Source organism: Acomys minous (genome assembly GCF_964271855.1).
Source record: "Acomys minous genome assembly, chromosome: 19".
NCBI classification, from domain to species: Eukaryota; Metazoa; Chordata; class Mammalia; order Rodentia; family Muridae; genus Acomys; species Acomys minous.
In genome coordinates, this window is record NC_140499.1 from 9,355,525 (window position 1) to 9,372,650 (window position 17,126).

General features: G+C 47.4%; 1 long non-coding RNA gene across 1 annotated transcript; it reads right to left on the reverse strand.

Annotated features, from left to right (window-relative positions):
- Window positions 1-1,441: 1,441 nt before the first annotated feature.
- On the reverse strand, window positions 1,442-14,899 carry LOC311590618. The gene is made up of 4 exons (XR_014776928.1): window positions 14,775-14,899; window positions 3,417-3,583; window positions 2,752-2,840; window positions 1,442-2,596 (listed from the first exon to the last, which is right to left on the reverse strand). It is a non-coding gene; the product is annotated as an uncharacterized lncRNA (long non-coding RNA).
- Between the last annotated feature and the right edge of the window lie 2,227 nt (window positions 14,900-17,126).

Below are 17,126 nucleotides of genomic sequence, written 5' to 3' on the forward strand. Positions count from 1 at the left end.
GGGCTGAGCCTGCCGCGCAGACGCCCCCGCCCGGAGGCGGCGACCCCCGCCGTCTCCCGCCCCAGCGCTGCCCTGGCCGACGCGCAGACGTCGCAGGGCCTCTCGCCCCCGTGGGGCCTCCCGCCGCGGCCGCCCTGCCAGCTGCCGCCGCTCAGCCCCGCCTGGCCGCGCTGGGGTGGCCTCGCCCGCTCGTCTACCCGGCCGCCATCGTCGGGGAGGCCGCGGTTTCCGCACCGCGGGGGGGGCACAGACCTTGCTGCCCCAGCTGCTCTCAGCCCACAAGTGACCCGTTCTAATTCACTAAGCGCTTTGGTTGGGGTTTTCAGGCTTTTCTTTTTCTTTTCTTTTTTCTTTTTCTTTTTCTTTTTTTTTTTTCTCCTCAAGAGACGGTAAGAGGTGGGGAAAGAGAACCACTTTCGGCTGCCACCTCGGGCCGCCGGCGGGGGGGGGGGGGGGGCGGGTAGTGGTGACGGGGGGACTTCCTAGCCAACGTACCCAGGAAGCAGCTCGAATACTCAACTCTGTGGAGCTAGTCCGTCATATTTCGAAACGTCAAGAAATCCCCTTTTCTCCACCCTACCGCAGTCTCAGGAACTGAAATAGCGCGGCGAGTAGCACCGCGCAGACTTAGGGAACTCAAGCTTCGGCGGCGCTACGCGTCCCCCCTCCCATTCCCCCCCGCGCGTGCCTTTTTTTTTCCCCCACCTAGTTTATTTTACGTTTCGGGGTTACTCATGTTTGAGTCCACATTTGCAATTGTCCAGTTGGGAGTAGTTCTGTGCTCGAACGTTTTTCTCCCTTCTTTTCCCCACAATAGGTCTAACAAATGGTCCCCCTCCCTCCCTTCACCGCCCCCGCCCCAGCTCCTGTCGGGCCCCCGGCTCCATGCTCCCAGGTCATGCCCCTCGCCCACCTCCTACCCTCCGCTCCTTGACTGCTTGCCTGTGTGAACATGAATAATTCCACAGCACTTCCCATCTGTTATTGCCATAGAGACAGAAGCTCAGCAAAGATAATGATGTTCTGTGCCGAGCCGGTGGGGGGAGAGCAGCATCTGCGAGTCTGGGGGAATAGATGTTCCAACCGCCAGAGTATTCAGAGGCCTGGCTGGAGAGCCGAGGTGAAAGCCAGGACAGTCCTGAGACTAAGCAGCTGGTCACCTAGCACCTGGCTCGGTATCTAGCTAGAAAAAAAAAAATTAGAAACCAAGATAACCGAGGTGTCTCTCTCTCTCTCTTTCTCTCTCTCTCTCTCTCTCTCTCTCTCTCTCTCTCTCTCTCTCTCTCTCTCCCTCCCTCCCTCCCCCCCCTCCTCCTCCTCCTCCTCCTCCTCCTTCTTCTTCTTCTCTCTCTCTCTCTCTCTCTCCCTCCCTCCCTCCCTCCCCCCTCCTCCTCCTCCTCCTCCTCCTCCTCCTCCTCCTTCTTCTTCTTCTTCTTCTCTCTCTCTCTCTCTCTCTCTCTCTCTCTCTCTGTGTTTAAGCGATTCTGGAACCGCAATTAATGCTAAGTTTTTAGTAGTCATCTTACCAGCCATAAAAGTAATTACTTGGTAGCATAGCCAAAGGCCTGAGAAACAAAGTTAATTAGACAGTAGATACACTTTTTAGAAAAATCAAATACATTATCCTTCAGTTCTTTTGTCCTCTCGGGCCTATTTTTGAGGAAAAGATCTTTTGTGTCTGGGATTTTATGTATAACAGTCGAGAAACTAGTCACAGCCATGTGTTTAGAACCAATGAAAACCAAGCTTTGGGGGGCATTTTCACCATTATTCTTAAATTACAAAATAAAGCTTGCTTTGCCCTTGGATTCCCAAGGTCTTAGCCAAAAGGTAAAGGCTGGAACTCGGGTGAAACGAACAGAACAAAGTCTGTGTACACAGACAGCTCTGCTGCAGATGGGTAGGCTTTTTCTGAACCACACCTTTGAAGACCATGTAAAAAATTTTCAGAATTATCAATAAAACTTATACTATACAATCAGTGTTGCGGCTGTAACCTAGTCAGTGGAGTGCTTGCCAGGCACACATCAGGCTTTGGGATGAAGCCTAGAACTGCCGAAGCAGGGTCATCTTAGCGTTCGGGAGGTAGGAGCAAGATCAGAAGTTCAGAGTCATCCTCTACTACAAAGATGCCAGCTCAAGAAAAAAAAAAGTTTTTAAAATTAAAGATACTGGAAGCAAATGACATGGTCTTTTATTCCAGAAACAGATCTATACAGACACAGAAAAATACAGTCCTTAGAAAAAGCCCTGGGGGTTGGGGAGGTCTATTCCACAAGCATGAAGTCCTGCATATGGTCCCCCAAGAGCTACATAAAACCCAGACGCAGGGCTGCTCATCCACAACCACAGCGCTGAGGGGACCGAGAAACGGAGATCGCTGCAGCTCGCTGGCGGTCCAGCCTAACTGGATCCGTAAGCTCCAGGCTCAGTAGGAGATCCTGTCTCCTGCAGGGCAGGTGGAAGTGCTGAAGACGTGGCTCCTTAGAGCCATCTTGTTCTTGCAAAGGACCCGAGTTTAGTTCATAGCACACACACAGCGGCTCAAATTGATCTGTAGATGCCCTCTTCTGACCTCCTGGAGCACCTAGCATACCTGTGATACAGAGACCTACATGCAGACAAAACTCTCCTAAACTATGGTGAAAATAATCAAGGAAGATGTCTTAGCCCCTGCTCTTTTGCTGTGAAGAGACCCTATGACCAAGTCAGCTCTTAAAAAGAAAGCATTTCATTTCGGGTTTAACTTACAGTTTCAGGGGTTTAATCCACTGTCATCGCGGCAGGAAGCATGGTGGCAGGCACGGTGCTGAAAAAGTAATTGAGAGCTGCATCCTGATCTGTAGGCAGAGAGAAAAAACACTGGGCTTAACCATGGGCTTTTGAAACCTCAAAGCCCAGTCCTAGTGACACCCTTCCTCCAACAAGGCCACACCTCCTAATCCTCCTAATCCTTTCAAACAGGCCCAGGTGACTAAGCATTCAAGTCTATGAGGCTATGAGGGCCATTCTTATTTAAAGCACCACAGAAGACACCCATTGTCAGTCTCTAGCCTCTGCATGCAGGCGTACGCACATGCACCTGTACACATGGGAACATGTCCACACACAAAAGGGGGATGGGGGGAGGGGGAAAGCACCAGAAAGCAATGAACATTATGATAACATGTATTGGTAGTCTTGTTTGTTTGGTTTTGGTTTTTCGAGACAGGGTTTCTCTGTGTGGCCTTGGCTGTCCTGGACTCGCTTTGTAGACCAGGCTGGCCTCGAACTCACAGCGAGCGATCCAACTGCCTCTGCCTCCTGAGTGCTGGGATTAAAGGCGTGCGCCACCATGCCTGACCATATTGGTAGTCTGAATCAGTGCTGAAAGGTAAGTAATAGTCAATAAATACCATTAGATAGATTACGCTTACCTTCTTGGCTGCCAGCTGGACGTGAGCAAGACATCGGTGAGAGCGTGTTCTTCTAACTATTGTTGTAACGGTTCCAAACGGTGGAGTGGGGCCTTGCCCAGTGTGCGGTCCTCCCATTAGATTGGGAGTGGATACCTTAGGGTCCCTTCATTAGTAGTTGTAGCTGTCTGGGAATAGTAAAGATCAAAACTCCACACTCAAGGACAGCCCCTCTCTCTGTTTGGGGCAAATGCTTGCCTTTTGACTCCATTCACTGATCTATTTGTCACTTTTATTGGCCTTTTAGCTAAGATCAACGCTACAGATGAGGGTCAAGTCCAAAGGCACATTCACTTACACATCCAGGACCCGGGGTCCAGGAACAAACATTTGGGTCAGGGACATGCATGGGGAGTGACAGAAAGGCTCTCTCCCCAAAATGGCAGTGGGCTAAAGTGGAAGGAAAGGTCTTTTTCGGTCATTTACATAGCACCTGCCTTCTCCAGAACCCAAGGGCACTTGAATAGCCTGTGACATATAACTAGATGTCTCTGTTCCCAGGCCTCTCCGTCATCCCATCATAATTCTGTGTGTGTGTGTGTGTGTGTGTGTGTGTGTGTGTGTGTGTGTTTTGTTTTTCTTTTTTTTTTTCCGAGACAAGGTTTCTCTGTGTAGCCTTGGCTGTCCTGGACTAACTTTGTAGACCAGGCTGGCCTCGAAACTTACAGCAACCCACCTGCCTCTGCTTCCCAAGTGCTGGGATTAAAGGCGTGCGCCACCACCGCCCGGCTGTGTTTTGTTTTTCGAGACAGGGTCTCTCTGTTAGCCTTGGCTGTCCTGGACTTGCTTTGTATACCAGGCTGGCCTCAAACTCACAGCAATCCACCTGCCTCTGCCGGCCAAGTGTGCCCAGCTTCCATCAGAATTCTTGATGGCTCTCTCCTCCCCAACTCTCCCACTACCTTGATAATGACCTAGTAATATAGTTCCAAGGAATATGAAGATGAGAAAGGATAAGGAAAAGTGTGACCTAAATTATTTTCATTTTTATGTTGTGGGGGAAGAGAAGTAAATGTTAACAGTAAACAGTGCTGAAGGAATGAATACTTAAGAACATCCCTGGTGCTCTTTTCCAAAGAGGTGTCCGTTGTAGCCGCACATCCTCTTCCTCCTCTTTCCTTGCTCCCTGAGGACAGCACAGTGCATTGGAAAGACTTGTTAGCAGCAGGGCAGACCTGGGAGACCCCCCACCATGGCCTTTTCCAGCTCCTCGGGGGTTTTTCCTGAGGATGAGGAGGTGTGTGCCTCCCTCACAGCCTTCCTCTTCCCATCACTCCTAGGCAGTCTTCCCTGCATGGCCTCTCCCTGCTATCTGCCAAGTCAGCGCCAGATCAACAAGGTCCCAGTTCATATTTTCATGCCGTAAAAACAAGCAAATGGCCGAGAAGCTAACTGAATACTGTCACAACACGATTTTGTTTTTTCCAGGCTTTAACTAAACCTTATAAAACTGAAACAGAAAGTGGAGAAAACAGAAAAGGAATACGCAGAAGAGCAAAGTCTTGTTAGAGATTAGACTTCTCAATTTTTTTTTTAATTTTATTACCTTATGTGTGTAAGTGTTTTGCCTGCGTGTATATATCTGTGCATCACATACAAGCCTAGTGCCTAAGGTAGCCTGAAGAGGGCAGCAGTTTCCCAGAACTGGGTTTACAAATGGTTGTGAGCAGCCTTGTGGGCACTAGGAATCAAACCCAAGTCCTCTAGAAAGACCAGCCAATGCTCTTGACTCCTGAGCCACTCCTCCAGTCCAACTTCTCAATTTTTAAATTGAAAAAAAAAATTGTTTAATTAGTGTAACAGTCACATTAAACACAGGTCAGTTCTAAAGATTGCAGAAGTGATTAAGAAACTTGGCAACGCGTGTGTGCCTGTGTGCTGCATGTATGTGTGTGCATGTTTGGAAGCATGAGATCAACCTCAGGCATTCACCTTGTGCTTTGAAATAGGGTCTCTTCATTGGCTTGGGGGGGGGGGGTCACACACCACCACACCAGCGTTTTTTATTTTTGTTTCAGTTTTTAGGTGAGCTCTGCAGATCACAGTCAGGTCTTCATGTTTGTAAGGAAAGCACTTTACCAGCCTAAGTGTCTCCCAGCCCCATAAAACAAACATTTATCCTTGATTTTTTTCTTACGTGAAAAAGAGGTTGTGAGATGTTTTCTAGTTAATGGAATGGAACTCAGGGCCTGGTGGCACGCACATGTAATCCCAGCACTCAGGAGGCAAAGGAAAGCAGATCTCTGTGAGTTCGAGGCCAACCTTGTCTACAAATCAAGTCCAGGACAGCCAAGGCTGCACAGAGACACCCTGCCCCCTGCCCCCTCCCCCCCCCAAAAAAATAAATAACAGAAGAAACTAAACTCAATAAGTACCTCAAAATGTTTCACACATTCTTCTGAGAGGGGTACTAGAAGTTCATTCCTTCAACTAAGAGGGAGCTGAGGAAGAGTGGGTCATCACTCGTTGATGGCAAAGCAAGAGTTAGAACCATGTGAACTCGTCCACACCAGGGCCGTTCCTTTTTCACTTCCTCACTTCTTGGTGAGCGCTCAAACAGGTGATAAGGACCAATTCATTTTAGGAAAAAAGACAAATATTGAAACTCAAGGGTTAGGTTCATGTTTCATAGGCCATAGTGACACGTACCCTTATTATGCACAATGCACTTGTTTGTTTGTGTTTCTTTTTGCATGTTTTTCTGCCTGTATCGATGCTCACTGGTGGGTATAGATCTTGGATCTGAGTGCTTGTGTGAAGGGCTAGGTTAATCTAGTCGTGTGATATTTTGGTTTGGGTTTTGTTTTGTTGTTGTGTTTAATAATTTATTTATCTTAACTTTATGTGCATTGATGTTTAACCTGCATATATATCTGTGTGAGGGTGTCAGATCTTGGAGTTACAGACAGTTGTAAGCCACCATGTGTGCGCTGAGAATTGAACCTGGGTCCTCTGGAAGAACAGTCAGTGCTCTTAACCACTGAGCCATCTCTCTAGCCCCTTTTTGTTTTTTGTTTCTTTTTTTTTTGTTGTTTTTACAGTAAAGTGATTTTCATTTAAAAAAAAAATTAAAATGAAAGTCAGTGTCTCACTGTGGTGCCCTAGCTGGAGGGCAACTTGCTAGATAGATCAGGATGGCCTGGAGCTTGCAACAATCCTCCTGCCTCTGACTCCAAGAACTGGAATTACAAGTGCAAGCCACACGCTGAACCTGTCTTATTAAATGCCTTGTGGTTTTGTTGTTGTTTCATTCTGCATCTTTGCATTTCCATCCATTACTGTTACACTGCAACTTAAAGTTTAAGAAACCATCATTTAAAAAAATAAAAATTGGCTGGGCAGTGGTGGCACATGCCTTTAATTCTAGCCCTTGGGAGGCAGAGGCAGGTGGATCTCTGTGAGTTCAAGGCCAGCCTGGTCTACAAAGTGAGTCCAGGACAGCCAAAGTTACACAGAGAAACCCTGTCTCAAAACAAACAAACAAACAAAACATTCATGGTGTTTACTTTTGCTAGCTCTGTCCTAATCATTTTGCATATAGTAACAAATTTAGTTTCCAGAACAATCTTATGAAGTAGCAGCCATTATTATCCCATTTGATAGATCAGGAAACTGGCACAGAATTGTCCACAAGATCACACAGTCTGATAAATTCTTTCTCTTGAAATATGAGGAAAATTTACCCTTGCTTTTCAAATCCGAATCTTAGGCAGGATAAGTTTGGTCTTTAAAGATGATACAGGACTGGTGAGGTGACTCCGGGGATAAAGGCATTTTCCACAAAAGCCCATGGACCTGAGTTCAGTCTTTGAAGCTCACGTGAAGGTTGAAGGCTCCACAAGGCTGTCCTCTTGACCTCTCCGTGTCTGCATGGCACATGTACACATGTACACACGCACACACACACTCACATGTACACACATGTACAACTCACACATACATACATACATACTCAGACACTCACACATATACGCATACTCACACACTCACACACATATATGTACACACAGATATAACTCACACACATAATACACACACACAAACTCACACACATATATGTACACACATATACAACTCACACACATACATACAAACACAATACACACTCACATGCACACTCACACACTAACACGCACACTATACATTCACACAACAAAAATCATTAGTTCCATAAGGGCTATGGAACTCTACGATTTAAGGATCATTAATAGAGTCTGTCTGTCATTGCATTTTGATCCCATGACTAAAATCCCCAGAAGCATGTCCGTTTCACTGATACACAGCTTAAATTGAAATGTGCTCACTAGGGTGAGTAAGGACTGCCGGCATAGTCTCTAGCCCCGTCTCCAAGGCAGGCCACGACATCCTCACTCGTTCACCGGGAAAGCTGGTGTCTCCGCTCCTGCACTGAGCTCTGGGATGTAGACTGTTTCCTAGATCAGATTAGATAGTCACCTGGCAGCAGAACCCCGCTGTCAGGGAACACAAGATAAAGAAGCTTCCATCGAAGGAGGCTTTAGAAACAGACTATGCAAATCTGAGAAGGGGGAACTCAGTGAGGGGCCAGGTCACCAGGTGGCAGAGTGAGAACTGTGGTTACCTCTCATGGGGTTCACTACCCAAGCCCCATTTTTGTTTTGTTTTGTTTTTCTTTTCTTTTCTTTGGTGGGTTTTCCCCCAAGACAGGTTTCTGTGTGTAGCCCTGGCTGTCCTAGAACTCGCTCTGTAGACCAGGCTGGCCTCGAATTCACAGCATCCAACTGCCTCTGTCTCCTGAGTGCTGGGATTAAGGGTTTATGCCACCACATCCGGCTCAGCTCCCATTTCTTAGCTGGTCCCTTTCCCACCTTCCTGAGAGCCACAAACCCATAAACAGAGCTTCATGCAGCTAAGGTTGACTTGTCCTCAGGCACAGGCAATCAGAGCAAGACTGCACACATAAGCTACCCTACGCCAATGGGTACCTTGCCGGAATTGTGTGAATACACAGAAACGCCCCCACCCCCCACTCCCCGGCTGCTGAAGGGAGGAAAATAAAACCTCAGAAGCTCAGGTAGTTGTGTTTGCTGTTGTGAAGTGGAGCTGATTTCGTACCTGTGGATGCTCCTGCGACCTCAGACTGAATCGCAGGAAGTGACTTCCTGCTGTCTGCTGTCTGCTGTCTGCAGAGTCTTGTGTAACTAGGGGCCAGGATCTGCGAAGGACCCGGAAGGCAGGGAAAATGACTATGCAAATGAACTCTGTTGTTTGTTCCTTCCTCCAGGGTGCACTGGGGACCAAATCCAGGGTCTCCCGAGTGTTCAACAAGCAAGCTTACGATGGGGCCCCTCCCTGAAAGTGCCATTTGCTTCTTGTCACAGAAAAAAACCTAGTAACAACAGAGTGCTGCGCTGCCTGAATAGAGCTGTTTAAATGTAAATGAAGTAAGGTAAAAATTGCAGTTTCTTCATCACACACTTTCAAGTATTCAACACCACATAGGGGCCAGGGGCTCCACTGAGCAGTACACAGCACACACCATAAGGTCAGGAGTTGCTTTGGACAGCTTTAGCTTTGAGATGCCTACATTTAAGAAGCATGAGGGTTGGAGAGGAAGCCCCCGCTGAAAGCACTTGCTGCTTTTGCAGGGGACTGAGGTTGGGTTCCAGCACTCATACTGGGTGGTTCACAACTGCCTACAACTCCAACTCCAGTTTTGATGGCCTCTTCTGGTTGCCACAGTCACCTGCATGCATGTACACACACATACAAACACAGATACACATGAAAAATAAAACCTTTAAAAGTTAAGAAAAAAATGAATATCCTGAAATATTTTATATTCTATGCCAAAGGCAAAAGAAACGGATTCTGTGTTTTATTTTATTTATTTATTTATTTTTGGTTTTCTGGGACAGAGTTTCTCTGTGTGTACCTGGCTGTCCTGGACTCCCTTTGTAGACCAGGCTGGCCTCGAACTCACAGCGATCCTCCTGCCTCTGCCTCCCGAGTGCTGGGACTAAAGGCGTGCACCACCATGCCCAACCAGATTCTGTGTCTTATTTGTTCTCCTTTTTGTCTTCTTTGAAAAGTGGGACACACCTTTAATCCCTCCAGAGCAGAGGCAGGCAGATCTCTGTGAGTTAGAGGTCTACAAAGCGAATCTAGAGCAGCCAAAGCTACACAGAGAAACTCTGTCTCAAAAAAAGAAAATAAAATAAAGAAGGAAAGAAAAAGAAGGGAAGAAAGAAAAGTGGACACTGCACACTGCAGAAACACTATGGAGTAGCAATTCACTTAACTGACCCTGTTCCTAACTCTTCCTCCACGTAGTGGCTTAGAGAAATAATATTGTGGTGCCCCCTAACACCCATGGTGGGGTTTTACACCTGTTGTGAGGTATTAAAAACACTATAGTGTTTATGGGGCCTTCGAGGGGCCTATTAGGCTTATATAAGTCACTAGGAACAGAGCTCCCATGTGTGAATACTAATGGCTTCATAGGAAGAGACGAGAAACCAGGGAACACAGTTACATCCTCTTGTCGCCTCCCACTCCGCACAGCCTAAGAACCCTGTCACTGAGAAGGCTCTCTCCTCAGCCAGAGGCTCTTGACTGGACCTATGAGCCAAAGCAAACACACAGGAAATGTGTACTTCCTCTGCTCTGACTTAGAGTTTGCGATGGGGGACCAGACTAATCTCAAGTCGGCTACCGAACTCCTACCTCCCGCTCCAGAGTGCTGGATTTAGGTTGCGTCATCGCAGTCAGCTGCAAACCCTTTCCTTTCTGACGTAACCAGCCTGTGGTATTGTGTTATTAGTAACAGGGATAGAGACTGCTTGCTGCGAATTACCAGTAAAACCAACAAAGAGAAATCTGGAGAAGGAAAAGAAAGAAAAGGGGGGGGGGAGGGAGGGAGGGGGAGAGAAGCAAGGCATGGGGTGGGGGCAGTAAAGTCACTTTTTTTTGTTCGGGTGCCACTCATTTGGCTTTTTGACACAGGATCCTGTACTATCTGAAACTTGCTGAGTGGGCTAGGCTGGCGGGGGGGTGGGGGGGGTGCAGGGGGGGGTGTCCAGTGACTGCCTCTCTCTCCATCACAGCCCTGCATTATAAGTGAGCACTACCACACCCCTCTTCTTTAGATGAATTCCAGGCTTTGAACTGTGGTCCCCCTACTTGTATCCCATCACTTTCTCCTGGGCCCTGAAAAATCACTTTAAAGAAAGAACATGATTTTCTTCTCTGAGTGAAATTTAACTCAATTACTTTAACAAGTTCACAAAAGGCGTGTAGCACACAGAAAGCTTACTGTATTTTTCGGACCATAAGACACCCCCCCCAAAAGTGGGGGGGATTAGGGTGCACTTTATAGTCCGATTACTGTTTTTACTGTTTTTCTTGTTTTACTGCTCTAAAAACTGGGTGCATCTTATGGTCAGGTGCGTCTTATGGTCTGAAAAAAATCCGGTAAGTCAGCCCACAAGATCGGCAATGTTATCTCAGTTGTGGAAATTCACGAGCCAGGCCCAGTCTCCGCCGTACCCAAGCCCTGTGTTTAACTTCCCTTTTCTAACTTCTTGCCTGCAAAGCGGCCTTCTGATTGTAATGGGGCTTCCCAAACCACCTGTGTGTGGGGAGATTCCACGTTAATGAGATGGTCTAACCTCTTCTCTAACTGTAAACAAATCTGTGGCATGAGGCCTGCGTGTTCGTGGTGCTGTGAGTTTGGTTAATGTGAACCTGGGTCACAGACCAGATCCAATCTTGTTTGTTGACAAAATCAGGTGTCTGAACCTACAAGGCAACGAGCCAGGTTCTAACTAACTCATACAATGCCGGCCTTGTCAACCGCTGGCAGATGGCCACAGACCTCCCCAGCAACTTGCTGACCTGTGTCAGGGACATACCCTCAGACTAGGGGACACTGGAGATCCTAGGTGTATTCTGGAAGGTCCTAGTAAGAAAGAAGACGGAGGGGCTAGAGATGGAAAGCTCCCAGACCGTGGGTTCATTTAAATGAATGGCACAGTGTCCCCAGCTACGCAGGAGGCTAAGGCAGGAACTTTGCTGAGCCCAGAAATTTGTGGCCAGTTGGGATAACATAGCTAGAAGTGATGGTGGTGGAGGGGGAGGAGGAGAAAGGGGAAGGGGAGGGGGAGGAGGAAAAGAGAATGACAGAAAGGAAGGAAGGAAGGAAGGAAGGAGGGAGGGAGGGAGACGACATGGATTCACAACAGTGTTCTTGTCCGGGAAGTGTTGAGAAACAAGGCTCTTCAACCTTTGTAAGGAAGGGGTTTAGCAAGCTGATAAAGCATTGCAGCCAATGTCTTACATTTGTGTGCATTTACACATGTGCCCACAGTGGAAGCTAGAAGCCTCGGGAGCCACCCCTTTTCAGTTTCCGAGACAGAGATCTCAGTGGCCATGAGCCGCGGGTCCTCCCTGAGCCTTCCCAGAATCAGGATCTCCAGCCACAGCGCCCGCCTTTTTTTTTTTTTTTAAACCTGGAATCTGGAGATAGAACTCAAGCCCTCAGGCTTGCAAGACAAGTGCTTGACTGACCTAGCAAACTCCCTAGCCCTATTTTAAATACTATGTTGCCTGGGCAACCCACAAACCCCCCCCTGAGCTCAAGTCTCCCAGACCTCAGCTTCCTGAGTAGTAGGGCGCACAGGTGTGTGCACCACACCCAGCTAAAACCCGATGTTTTGAAATAGTTTTATCTCGATGTCCTCCACCCCACCAAAGAAAAAACATCTATCAAGTTTCCAAAGCAACGCCTCTCAAATTGAGACTTTCCAGGTACCCTCATCAGAACCCTGCAAGGAGCACTTTAAAAACACGAATTGAGTCGGGCTGGTGGCGCATGCCTGTAATCCCAGCACTTGGGAGGCAGAGGCTGGTGGATCTCTGGGAGTTCGAGGCCAGCCTGGTCTACAAAGTCTCAGCACCAAGGGAAGACTATATAATAAAGAATATAATAAAAATATGCAATAAGGAAAAAGCAGAGCAAGTTTTTGCCTGAAGTCTGATGGAGGAAACTGGCTGCTCAGAGCTCCTGTCAGACAAGCCATTCAGGCTGGCAGAATGGTAGCACAAAGTCAGAGGCAGGCTCTACTTTCCTCACATCTGTCTGAGGTTAAGTTGCCTCAACAGCAAGGAGCTACGCTTGTTCACTGCAGTGAAAGATAAGTAAGAAGAGGCCCTAGAACACGCATTCTCCAATATTCCCCTGGACTCTTACCTGCCTTACAGCTGTCAAGCCACCCTAGCCTTTTCTTGGAGTAGAAACATTCTAGAGAGAGGTGAATAGTTCCCCAAATTTTACTTAAAACTCTCTCCTCAACAAATCCATAGAAAAACAAGGAAAAACAAGCGAGGTGGTGGTGCTTGCCTTTAATCTTCCCAGCCCTCACGAGGAAGTGACAGGCAAATCTCTGTGAGTTCAAGGCCAGCCTGGTCTATAGACTGAGTTCCAGGACAGCCAAGGCTACACAGAGAAACCCTGTCTCATAAAAACCAACCAACCAACCAACCCAAAAACAGAACGAGATTGTAAGATTCAACTACTTAGGCAAGTTGATCACCAAAGTGAAACTTCTGGGCTGTCGCATAGTTAGAGAGTGCTCGCCTAGCCTCTGTGACACCCTGGCTATGTTTACTAGTGTACAAGTAAAATAGTTACCCAGGCAGTAAAATAGTCACTTGTAAATATGCCTGATATATATGTAAACTTTGCTGAGGAAGACATTACCAGCACTGTTGTTTTACCCAGCAGCCTCTCCATTTCTTAACTATCAATGGTGGGTGCTCGGCGTATGTGGACGGTATGGAAAATATTCATGGGACGATGAGGTCCTCTACTCAGGAAGGTGACTGCCCGGGCTTTTTACCCTCACCCAAGTTGGCCTCTGTAGGAAATGAATGTTGGCTCTGTACTCAAATCAGAAGCTCAATTTCTAATGAATAGGCTCCTTTACATAGGTAATATAGATGTTAAAGAAACCACATGCCTCATTAAAAGTTAATAAAATGTGAAATTAATACCCTAAAGTTCCCTCAGCCACTTTGTTGGCTTTAAAATAAATCAGTCTGTCAAACAAAGTTCCATATAATGTTTTCCTCGTGTGCTTTGGTCACTCTATCGTAGAGGGACAAGCCTGTCTCGAAACACAAAACAAAACAACAACAACAACAACAACAACAAAGTATCTTCCACAATCATTCCTCCATGATTCTCAGACACCATCTCACTATGCAGCTTTTGCTGGTAGAACTCTGTAAACCAGGCTAGCCTCTAGTTCGTGAAAATCCCCTTGCCTCTGCCTCCTTGTAGGATAAAAGGTCCGAAGCCACATCTAGGTTTGGAAATCTACCAAACCCCAACAAGGTCACCAATCCCTGAGGGCAAAAATCCCTGGACTTCGCCTGAAATCTCATCAGTCACCTGAAGAAACTCTATATAAGCCTATGTCCTGCTCTGTTCTCTGTGCTTAGCCCAGAGGCAGCCACTCTCTGGTGTCTGTCCCAATAAATCTCTTGTGTGTGGTTTGTTGTGCAGTGTGACTTTGTGGCATCCCTTGGCTCTCGACTGCCAGGATACCTTTCCCCTCAGAGTCGTAGCACTTACATAGGGGAACCCCCTCCCTACCCGCACCCCCAGCTCTAACACTTCACAGGGGAAGCCTGGCCCTCAGAGCTGTAACTGAATTTTGGGGATTTCCCCTCAGGGCTACAACACTTGTGCTGGGGAAACCTTTTCCCTCGGGGCTGCCTGCCAACACTTACACCCCTGGGTGCTGGGACCACTAAGCTAACTGACTCCACCTTACATTTGAAGGTGAGTTGCTGGCCAGAGAGTCCCAGGGAGCGCCCCTGGCTCTGTCTCCCCAGTGTTGGGATTGCAGGCACTCTCCTTGGTGCCCAGCTTTTTCACAGGTGTTCTGGGAATCTGACTTTGGGAGCTCACACTTTCGTGGTCTCCCCAGCCCTTGCTTTTGAAATCTTTACCATGCACATTTGCGGAGAACACTATTAGATTCATCAGGAAGTGTCCTGAAGAAAGCCAGCCATTCCTCCGGGCATAACAGTTTCCTGGCTGGAGTCTTTTCTCAAATCATCCACTCTCAGAGCAGAGAGAGCTCCCTGCCGGAAGAGAATCTGAGCTTTCATATTCCCTCTCTGGAGAGGAGGCTTTCTAAGGAAAAGCTGCCTGTAATCTGTTGGTTGAAAGTTACTCGGGACTTCCTTTATGAGGGCCCCATGGCAATGTTTTCTTTGGGTTTTCAGTTACTTTGTTTCTGTCCTACAGGTACTCAAAGGACCCAGACTTACCAAAGTTCCTTAGCTGTATGGTTCCCTTAATGGATGACTCCAATCAACAGTTAAACGTCCAGGGATGGTTGTATTACTTATAAATAAAATTTCCATGGCTCATTTCATCCACAAAGAGTAAAGAGGGAGAGGAGGGGGGGAGGGAGGGAGGGAGGGAGAAGAAAGTCCAAGGTAGAAGAAAGGAAGACTGGAAATGCTGGTTAATATGTTATTTGTTGGACCCTCTTGCGTGTCAATGAAGGACAACATCTTCCTTGGAAACACTAAGATGTTTTCAGGGCGCATGCATGTGTGTGTGTGTGTGTGTGTGTGTGTGTGTGTGTGTGTGTGTGTAAAATGTAAAGGAAATCTTGTAGCATAAGGGTCTCAGAAACAAACGAACAAAAACTGTATTACTATTTCCGTTCATGATCTCCATGTAATGTAATGAGATAATCTGGTCAAAGTCACTTCAGGGCGGGGGATCATAAAGAGACTTGTAACCCACACCAGAAAGTCTGCAGCCCTCAGTGGCCTAGTACAACCCTCTTTTCTTCATTTCGATGTGGCGTCTTTGGACCTGAATTCTGTCCACTTCCCTACATTTAAACTGTCAAAGAGACAGAATGGAGCCAAGTGTAACTTTTTATATCACACCATTGCTCTGCCAGACATTGGTGGACTCCGAGTCACCGCTTGCTTAACCTGTTGGAATAACAGGGTGTGGGCAGGAAAAGCGCTGTTCAGCTGGCCGTTGCGTGGGGGAGCATTTGCTTAACTTGTGAAAAGCCCTGGATTTGACCTCCAGTGTGGCAAGGAAACATTTTTTAAAGGGTTTCTCTGGAGGGAGTCCAGGTGAGCAAGCAAGCGCTGGACACAGCAGGTTACTGTGAGGAAATTAAACAGCATATATATATATATATATGCATGAAAATCCTCTTGCCTCTGCCTCCTTGTAGGATAAAAGGTCCAAGGCCACATCTAGGTTTGGAGATATATGTATATATATATTTCCCCCAGTTTAAGCTGTTAGGCCATCAGCTCGGCTCTTCTAAGTCTCAGACTGACCACCCTGAGCAGCTCAAGGCCCACATAAAAAGGATGAAGGATGTTCGTATTTTAGTTGTCTTATGCAATTCTCCAGGCTTTCTGGTATAAAAGTCTGCCACAGCAAAGACTGCATCTCCTCCACAACCATAGCCTTGCTCCCTTACAGGCTACGCTCAATAACGTATTGATCCCAATAATGCAGAATTCAATACAGCACGCCTCTCGGCAAAGCCAACGCATAGATAATAACTCCTATCTGGTAAAGCAGCCGCAGACCTGATTTGTTTGCCGTGGTTTCAGCCAGCATTCTGACATTTGTCTGTGGTTTTGGAAGACTCTTGGGAATGCATTCTGGTTTTGCTTCTCCTTTTTTTTTTTTTAAACTCATGCGACAGGGAGAGACGATCTAGGAGAATCGGGTCCCTCCTTCCACCCTTCCACCGTGTAGATCTGAGAGATCCAACTTGATTTGCCAGGCTCAACTCTACAGCAAGCACTGGAAGCCGAGCCATCTCGCAGGCCCTGAGCTGTCTTAAATGAAATAAAAAGCAACCACTCAGGAGGAGGTAGGGCCGCAGCCGCTTTCTTCCACTTTTAGTCCTTGCCCTCCCCTCCCGTTCAAGAGCTAGGAAGTTCTTCTGTGACCCAGAGATCTAGATACGCTGCCCTTTGCCTGTGTCTGAGAGATGCCCTTTGGAGCCAATCGATGTGGCCGCAGGCCATCCGTCCCGACTGGGAAGTTCTCTCCACCGGGAGAAATTTCCTGTGCTGGCTGACAACCTTAGTGTACAGATTCTTATCAGTAAACCAACACAGGCAGGCTCCCCAAGGGACAGCTTTTTTTTTTTTCCCTGGTAGGGCATTTCCTACCCATTCCTACTTTGTCACTTTGATAAGTGTGCTAATTTTTTATGCCACCATGACTAGGCACTGGAGTTCTCTAGCGACTATCAAAGAGATGAATGTGCTCAGCAGCTGTACTTCCAAGAAAAATATGGGTTTAATTCAAGGATATCTTTATGTCTAAGTAGGAATCATGAATTCGGCTGGAAGACATAGCCTGGGGCTGTGCTATCTCTGGCCTCTCTCTCTCTCTCTCTCTCTCTCTCTCTCTCTCTCTCTCTCTCTCTCTCTCTCTCTCTCTCTCTCTCCCTCTCCCCCTCCCCCTCCCCCTCCCCCCTCTCCCTCTCCCCCTCCCCCCTCCTCTTTCCTTTACCTCTGTCTCCATTCCCTCTCCTCTCCTTCTTCCACAAAGAGGTCGTTCTTTGATTTTGCCCTGGCCCAACTCATCCCTGTCACTGGCCCAGGCAGACATTTTCATAT